Genomic DNA, 9,860 nt, shown 5'->3' with positions numbered 1-9,860 from the left:
CTCATTACAAGGATATCTAACCTTACCCTCTCTTAGTGATTTGGATGTGTTGAAGATACTAGTGAAGGAGATGATGAAATAAAGAAGCAATGGAAAGAGGTATTTTTATCAATTTTTTAATGAAGATTTAGGTGACCAACTTAGTTTAAGAGAAGTTTAAGTAGGTTAGAATAGTATAAAAATTTAAATTTTTTATTTCAAAAGTAGAAGAGGTCTTAAATGGGATGAATAATGAAAAAGTAGTTAGACCGGATGATATTCCTAAGCATTTGTATAGTTGGTAAATTGTCCTAAAATTTATTGGGATAGGAAATACCACACATTATTGATGTATTTAATTTCATTCATATATATGTTTTTTATGGTTCTTCAAGGAAACCACATGTCTGGTCTAATTTTTCTTGCATATTGATATATGAATAAACCTACTGTCATCTATTGAAAGGCTTTACATTATTATTGCATGATAACCTAAAAAAAATCTTCAAATAACTTCATACTTCATGGAGCTTGCTTCACCATACACAGAAGAAGCAAGTAAGTTTGTTGACAAGGTTGAGGGGTTTGAATGGCTAATTCAGAAATATGATAAGTACTGAGTTAGTATTTTGATTCTATTAAGCATTCTCAATTCTAGCAATGTGCATATATTATTTGTCATTAATAAAGTTAACATGGTATATACTGTCTTTGGTGACTATTGAATAAGCCTGTTTGTCAATATTCTTTGTTTCTTTATTATTATTATTTTTAAGTTGTATTGACTCTTTCTAGCTTTACATTTTGTAAAAGATTTCATATGGATTCTATTTTCTATTTCAGCCCTACTTTATTTGTTTGGTAAAATAATAGTTTGATGTCATCTACTTTGTAGATAATGTAAGATGTAGGCATCTACTTTTAATTTTTTTTATCTTTAATAATATCATACAGGGGGGTTGGCTATGCTCCTAATTTAAATATGGTACTAGAGATGCCTTCCATCTTTGCTTAACCTCTTGTTCTTCATTGTGCTGATCATTTGCACCACCTGTCCTTCCATGCAAGTCCCATCTGCAGATGCCCTTCCCTATTCATGCATCACATGCCTCATCATCCGCATCCTCTGTAGCTTCCAACTGCATGCACCCTTCTTTAGGATTCCATCAAGATGCCCTTCCCTATTCATGCATCACAGGCCTCATCATCCACATTCTCTATAGCTTCCAACCGCATGCACCCTTCTTTAAGATTCCATCAAGAATCGTCTAGTGGAGCTCCAGAAAAGAGGCAGATGCTTAAGCATTTTGAATGGTAAATCTAAGCTTAGATTCTTCTTCGGTGTAGCAATATGGCTCATGATTGTTCTGCATATGCCTTAAAATCATCATGTCGACCAAACTTGAAACTCAGTCTTGTTCTAGAAGAGGAATAAAAGGTCCTTCGGATCTGAGCTTGATCCTCCTTTAGTGAAGCAATTTGGCCCCCAATCTTCTGTCGATGCCTTTGAAATCTTTCCCTAGGTTCCTTCCCTACACGGATCTCCTATAACCCAGTTTGCCAACATCTAGTCTGCCCATCCTACAACAGTAGTGTTGGCCCTTCTACCATCTCTTGCTGGATAAAGGGCTAACCCATTTCAGAGACCTACTCATTAGCCTCTAAGCCTATCAAGAGGCTACGATGCATCACTATGCCTTCTTAGCCAAAACCGAACAAATTTCCTTTTTGGGCCTATCTCATTTAGTCCACTGTGAACAATTACCATCCTTTTTGTTATAAGTTTAGGATGTTCAACTTTTCTGAATCACCCAAACCTTAGCATCATGTCAGCCCAACATGAGGTTTAGTCTCATTCCGGCATAGGAGTACTCAAAGCTCCTTCTACTCTCGACTGTTGTCAATGTTTCATTCAACTTGTCACTTCATTTGCCTGCATTCTTGACTCCTTGTCCACCTTGTACGCCGGAATCGTCTCCTTAAGTCGTACATTTAGGAGTCTATGAATGAACATATCTATGTTAAGATATTCTCTTTGTTTGCCCTTCCACTACTAGCACACAGTACGATTCTAAATATATTAGAGATTTTTCCTTATCACTTATGTTATATTTGTCTTTTGTGTTTTATATTTCTAAGTTTACTGAAGTTGTTGTTGATTTATAAATATACTAGATCATTAAATTGTTCAATCACCCTTTGACGTTGCTTTTGTTTTGATTTAAGAATGGTAAGGAAATTTAATCTCATGAATTATACTAATTGCATGTGCCTGTATCGCCTTTAACTCTTTTTAGTTACATCTTCATCCCTCTAGATTCCTCTTTCTAAATCTTGGGCAGATGATTCCCAATTCATCTAACCTTCAAACTCTTGAATGTCAATCATGTTAGTTAGGTAAATATACTAGGACCCTTTCCCTGGTAGTGTTCGTAAGCTAGCTTGTGCACCCTTTGTTACAGTTTATTTGCATGTCTGTGGTCTAGGTTTAGTCAACTCTACCTTTGATTTGCATGTTCGTTCATTAACATGATTCTTGATTAATTCAGTGTTTTTCTATTAAAACATAATTTTAAATTATTATTATTATTATTTCTCCGCATGACATCTTTATTTAGCATATTAAGTGACAAAGCTAGATATCCAATCTTTTCTATCTAGTCGTGATGCTCTTCATGAGTCCTCATCGAAATACTCCCTTACAAAATGATGTAGCAGAACAAAATAAATAATTTATCGTTGAGACTATTCAAATGTTACTCTTACACATTTATGCTAATCTTTCCTTTTGAGATGATATTATTCTTACTGCATGTTATTTTGTCAACCATCTGCATTATCAAATTCCCTTCACTATCATAAAGCCACACAACGCTATGTATTCACTTCTGGCACAAGCTTTTAAATGTACTTATTTTGTTCAACTAGTATTATAAGTTATCTCCACAATGCATGATTTAGATGAAATGTATTTTCCTTATTTATTGTCATCTTTAATGTTACCATTGTTTTTCTCCTTCATCTCTCCTAACGAGACATTTTTTTAATCCACTCCATTCTTTCCCAATACACCATCTCTATTTGAATCCATGCATAGTATTTGAGTCCATGCAATGGAAGAAGTTCTCCTTATTCATACTCTATTATATTCCACCTTTACCTGTGGACCTCTTCACAGTTGACTTAACACTTTAGATACCTCCCTTGCGGTTATACATGCACTGTACGACAATGCTGTGGAGACACTGCAACACCTCTCTGAGAGTCTCTTGCTCTCCAATCATCAATTGATGTTCCATATCCTCCTAATTTGAGCATTCATGTTGTTTCTTGTAAAGGTAGTTAGAAAATTTTCACTTTCATAGGTTGTGTCCTTATTATCCTTTCAATCAATTGGGTTTCTCTTCCTACACGTGAGTTTGTCTCTTCTTCCCATAAGCCTATGGACCTCTCCAGACACTGTTGTTGCTGACATAACACTTTAGATACCTCCCTTGAGGTTATATATGCACTATATGACAATGTCATGGAGACACTACAACACCTCTTTGAGATTCTCTTGCTCTCCAATCACCAATTGATGTTCTATATCCTCTTAATTTGACCATTCCTATTTTTTTCCTATAAAAGTAATTAGAAATGTTTCACTTTCTATGCATTTATATCTTCTGCATGCCTGTTGCTCAAATTAATTGGTTGTGTCCTTGTTATCCTTTCAATCAATCTGGTTTCTCTTTCATCATGGAAGTGCATTGTTGCTTGAGTTCGTCTCTTCTTCCCATTAGTATTGTTTTTCTCACTGAATTAGGTTGACATAAAAAAATATCTTCCATATGGTGGCCCTTTGGAGAAGGTCCATTTGGTGAACTTGGGGTTTGTTACTCAAAGAGGGACTAGGCTAGTGTGTCAACTAAAGTAGGATAGACTAAAACAATCTTTGAGAGCTTAGTTTAGGAAATTCAACTCAACTTTGCAACACAACATGATTAGGAGTATCAATGATCACATAGAAGAAGGTTAGCATGATAGGGAGGTACTCTTATAAGTCCTAATGGTATAGACTATTAGCAAGACATGGGGAGCCACTAAGGAAATACAGAAGGTGGATTGGAAAATTGAACTTGGGCAAGAAAACTGAGCTTGGAAATACGCTTTCGGAGTAAATGGAACTTTATTGTGACAATCAAGTTGTTGTTTTTATAACATTGAATCCTGTGTTTCACTAGAGGATAGAGATTGATTGTCATGAAGATAGCAAGTGCAATATAATGGAATTATAATTTCTTTTGTTAGTCCTATGGATCAAGTAATAGATTTGCTGACTAAATCGTAATAAAACCTAAAGTTGAATATGTTACTGCAATTATGCCCCCTTATGTGGTTTTGATGTTGAGAAAAGGCTAAATAAGGATTACATCATAATTGCTTATATGGTGTGTCAAGTGTGTAAATATAGGATGTTTGATATTTATAATGTAAGTGCAATCATGGTTTAAAATCTTGACCCATATCAGAATTTCGATTATAACCGAAATGATACGGTTTGGTACCGTATCATACTATGTTAGTATGGTTTCGATATTTTTAAATATAAAATATATTATCTAAAATAAAATATTTAACATAAATATTTTAAAAAATAAAAATATATATAATAATTTCAAAAAAGAAAATATAGAGATAAATAAATAAATAATTTATTATATATTTTTAGAATAAAAATAAATAAAATATATAATTAATTAGATAATTTTATTAGAATTTAATTAATCCTTTTTATATTATTCCTATTATGTTAGAAGTTGATTAAGATAATTAATGTCAATTTTAATTACATTCCGTTGATCCACTTACGTGACAACCCCTTAGGGAGTCATGTGATTCCTTCGTGGTATTTTTTAAATATAATAATTAAAAACAAAATAGTTAAAAAATAAAATAAAAAATATTTTTTAAAAAAAGGAAAAAAAATATAGAGATCAATCAATAAATAAAAATTTTATTATATACTTTTAAAATTAAAATAAATAAAATATATAATTAATTAGATAATTTTATTAGGGTTTAAGAATTGATTGAGATAATCATGAAAAATTTGCCCACTCTCGCGTGACCTTTCTAGTGAGGCCTTGGGGTCACGTGACCTTCGGCACTGCCGCGCAACTCCGGCACAACTCCTGGGGTCGCGAGAGCCCTCTGACAAGGCCGCTGGGGTCGCACTAGCCTTCCACGGCAACCGCGGGAATCTAGTGTCAGGTCGTGTTGATGTTGGTCAACATGCGAAATAAAATATTTCGCCCGTTTCAACCGGCTCAACACAATATTTTAATCCATGAGTGCAATAGTAAAATTTTAAGTTGATCGAGGATTGTATACTTAGCAAGTGGAAGTCGAGTATTGAATCTTGGTAAGTGGAAGTCTAGGTAAGTTAAAACTAAATACTTTATAAATTAAAGTTTCAATTGATCATAAAGGACCATATAGTTGGCAAGATGACAAGTCCTAGAGGCAAAGCCTCTTGGCATGGAAAACCTTGAAGCAAGGCTTTTCGACATGTGATGTTTTGGAGGTGAAATCTCTTGATGGGCAAAGAATTTCTATAAAGGAGAGTTAAGTGCATTTGTATGATGAGTTACCGCAGAAGGGGCTTGACTCTAGAAATAATGAGTCGAGGGTTCGATCGATTGAAAGTTTTTTTTCAATTAATTGAAATTTGAATAGACTAGTCAATCGACTCAGGCTCAAATAAAATGTTATTGAATGATTTTGTTTGGGATTTCTAACCAATTGATTAATTGAGTCAATCAACTGGACTAGTCAAGTTCAGTTGATAATGGAATCATAGAAGAGAGCCATTGATTTGACAGTAATAGTTTGCAACGGTCTAATGACCTATTGATTAGTTGATTTATGTCACACTTCAATTGACTAGGGTTATCTTCACTGTGTAAAAGGTTGATGAGGTTGATGTTGACATGTGAGATGAATTAGTGGATTGATCTATGTCGAAAAGTAAATTGAGGCTGAAAACAAGTTGAAAGATTTGTCTAATTGAAGGCAAATTAAGTGCTAATTCATTTTTTTAGTTTTAGCCCTTGTAATCGAGCTTTCATTGATGCATAATGAATCATCAACAACATCTAGTGTGGGATGCTCCTTCTCTTCCATGACCTTAGCTTGATCCCCATCATTAGCTTGTTGAGCCACAACTTGATCTCCATCAATTACTATAATTTGTGCCAATGTAGAGGAGGATCAGGAAGCAACCATGACATGATTTTTGCAAGACTTAAATCTAGAAATTGCAAATGTAGTGGAATTGCAACATTATGTGAAACTTGAGGATATGGTGCAATGAAAGTTGAAAGACAACTCAAAAGGAAGGGTTCAACTAAACATAGACAAAGTTCTAGTTCATCCCCTTGAAAATTTAACTGTGGCAAAAGAGATGATAAAGTTACTTCTAAGAGTAAGATCGAGTTTTCTAAGAATAAGGATACAAGTTCTACTTTTGTTAAAGGAGAAGAACCTATCCAATATTTAAGAAATAGAGAAATTAAATGTTTTAAGTTTTAAAGAAGGGGCATATTGTATCATAATGTCCAAATAAAAGAGTTATGATTTTGAAAGAAAATAATGATATTAAAACTGAGAGTGAGTCGGATGATGATAGTACTTTGCCACCATTAATGGAAAGTGATAGAGAGGAGTATCTAGTTGAACGTGAAGCCCTTGTCATTAGGCTTGTTCTAAATGTGTAAGCGAAGGAAGAAGATGAAGAACAACGAGATCACATCTTTCATACCCGTTGCCACATCAATGGTATGTGGTATTATTATAGATGGGCGAAGTTGGGGGAAGTTGCACTAATGTAGCTAATACTGTCTTGGTTGAGAAATTATGCTTACCTATCACTAAACATCCTAGACCTTATACACCAATGGTTGAATGAGTGTAGGAAAGTTAAGGTCAATAAGCAAGTATGTGTTTCATTTTCCATTGGTAGGTATCATAATGAGGTTTTTTGTGATGTCGTGACAATGTATGCGGGGTCATTTGCTTTTAGGTGGACCATGATAATTTGATAGAAAGTTATGCATAATGGATTCAAAAATAAATATTCTTTTATGATGCATAGTAAACTTGTAATTCTTGTACCATTAACTCCAAAGAAAATATATGAAGATTAATTGAGAGTGAAAAATAAAATGAATGTGAGAGAAAAAAATTGAGAAGGGAAAAGAGAATGACAAAAATAGAAAAGAAAAAGAGTGTGAAAAAAGAAAAAGTGAGGATGAGAAGAGGGGGAAAAAGATTAAAAAAGAGAAAAATTCAAGAGCTTGAGAAGAAAAAAGAGAATTTTTATATAAAAGAAAGAGGTTAAGAGAACTTTTTATTCTCAACAACCAATGATTATACTTTGTACAATGAGACTTATTTTAATAATAACAATTTTAACCCTACTTTGTCTAGTGTTGTTAAATCTCTTTTGCAGGAATTTAATAATGTATTTCCTGATAAGGCTCCTGACGGATTGCCACCACTTAAGGGAATAAAGTATCAGATTGATTTCATCCCATGAGCAACAATTCATAATCGACTGACCTATAGGAGCAATTCCAAGGAGATAAAGAAGCTTTAAAAACAAGTTGAAGAGTTGATGAGGAAAGGGCATGTCTGAGAAAGTTTGAGTCCTTGTGCAGTTCCTGTTTTGCTTGTGCCTAAAATGGATGGAACTTAGAGAATGTGTGTTGATTGTAGAATTATCAATAAAATTATGGTAAAGTATCATCATCCTATTACTAGATTAGATGATATGTTAAATGAATTGCATGGTTCTTGCATTTTCTCTAAAATTGATTTGAAGTCTGATTATCATCAAATTCGCATGTGTAAGGGTGATGAATGGAAAACTACTTTTAAGACAAGGTATGGTTTGTACGAATAATTAATCATGTTATTTGGACTAACTAATGCACCTAGTACTTTCATGAGATTAATAAACCATATTTTGCGTCTTATATTAGAAACTTTATTGTAATATATTTTGATGATATCTCAATTTATAGTAAAAACTTAGATTAACATCTCAATCATTTATAAAAAGTTTTACTTGTTTTATGAAATAAAAAGTTGTACGTTAACCTTCAAAAATATTCTTTTTGCACTAGTCAGATTGAGTTTCTTGATTATATTGTTAGTGCTAAGGGAATAATAGTCGATGAAGAGAAGGTTAAGGCTATTTGTGAATGGTCAACAACAAAAATCATAACTGAGGCTACCTTTTATGGGTTGGCTAGTTTCTATAGAAGGTTTGCTAAGAATTTTAGTATTTTAGCTGCACCCTTGACTGAAGTTGTTAAAAAGAATGTTGAGTTTCATTGAGATAGTAAACAAGACTCAACTTTCAATTTATTTAAGGAGAAGCTAAATTTTGCACTATTGCTTATATTACCTAACTTTGCTAAAACTTTCGAAATTGAGTGTGATGCATCAGGAATAGATATTTGAGCTATGCTAATACAAGAAGGAGGACCCCTTGCTTATTTTATTGAGAAACTCAATTGAGCATTCTTGAACTATCCAACTTATGACAAAGAGATGTATACATTAGTGAAGACTTTAGAAACTTGACAACATTACTTATGGTCCAAAGAGTTTGTCATTCACGTTGATCATGAATCGTTGAAACATTTCAAGAGTTATGTAGGATCGTTCGAAGCGCTAAATAGAAGTGAATAGCGCTTTTGGACGTTTTCATAATTTTCAAAAAATTCGTACAACTTGCGTATGTAAAATAGAATTGGCAGCGAAAAATAACACAAATGACATGGATGATTATACTTGGTTCATAACCACAGGCTGCTACTCTAAGACTCACGATTAGATATCGTTTTCGACAGACAATCCACTAAATAACTCCCCTCTTATGAAAGACAGTTAATCGCTTTACAAAAATGATTAGGATCGGTAACATGTATACTGACCTAAAACAGTAAATACAAAAGCAAAGCAGTAAATTGTTATACCGACAGAGTATGGATGTGTAGACTTTGTTGTAGCTCGTGTTGGTGCAAGATGCACTAAGATCTTGCCTAGAGTTTCGATGTTTGACAATACACCTAAGTCGGTCAGTTTGACCAAGGGTTGATCCAAACAGGACTTGATGTTTGGATGTGTGGAAGTGAGCGAGAAGACCTAGTCGGTTAGACTAGGCAGTGGAAGTCCTAATCTGGAAGATTGGGCAAGGGGAGTCCTGGTGAGTGAAGCTGGGCAAGGGAAAGTCCTAGTTGTAGGCTAGGCAAAGGGAAGTTCTAAGTTGGAGAATCAGGCAGAAGTCTTGGTAGAGTCAAGTGCACCAGGTGAAGTCTGGGCTGGTCTAGGTGACCAAGTCGCAACAGAAGTCTGGGCCGGTCTAGGTGACCGAGTCGCAGCAGAAGTCTGGGCTGGTCTGGGTGACCGAGTCGCAGCAGAAGTCTGGGTTGGTTAGAGAGAACCGAACCGCAGTAAAAATTCTGGGGGGCGAGGACAGAGCCGAGCACAAGTCCAACAAGTCTGGAGGACTTAGTTGGCATAAATTCTCCTGAGTGGAGTGGGTAAGGGTGCGTTTCCAGAGTGGAACAGGAGACGTCAAACTAACCTAGGATTTCGGAAGAAATCCGAAGTTAGACCCACAAGGTAAAGCTAGGTTGACTTGGTTGTTTTAATGCTTGTTTTGCAGGAACCATAATATAGGGTCAACTTCAACGGGTCATAACTTTTGACTCGAGACTTGACACAGTCAGATGCGTTGGAAAGCCCTTTCAGAGATCTACAAAAAAGGTTTCTGGAGTCGACTCAGATTCGGGCTGGAGTCGACTCAGAAGTGCATTTGAGTCGAC

This window comes from Curcuma longa, chromosome 4 (genome assembly GCF_044706935.1).
Source record: "Curcuma longa cultivar G26 ecotype Majalengka, Jawa Barat chromosome 4, ITB_CL_G26_1.1, whole genome shotgun sequence".
NCBI classification, from domain to species: Eukaryota; Viridiplantae; Streptophyta; class Magnoliopsida; order Zingiberales; family Zingiberaceae; genus Curcuma; species Curcuma longa.
This window is presented reverse-complemented; position numbering follows the sequence as displayed.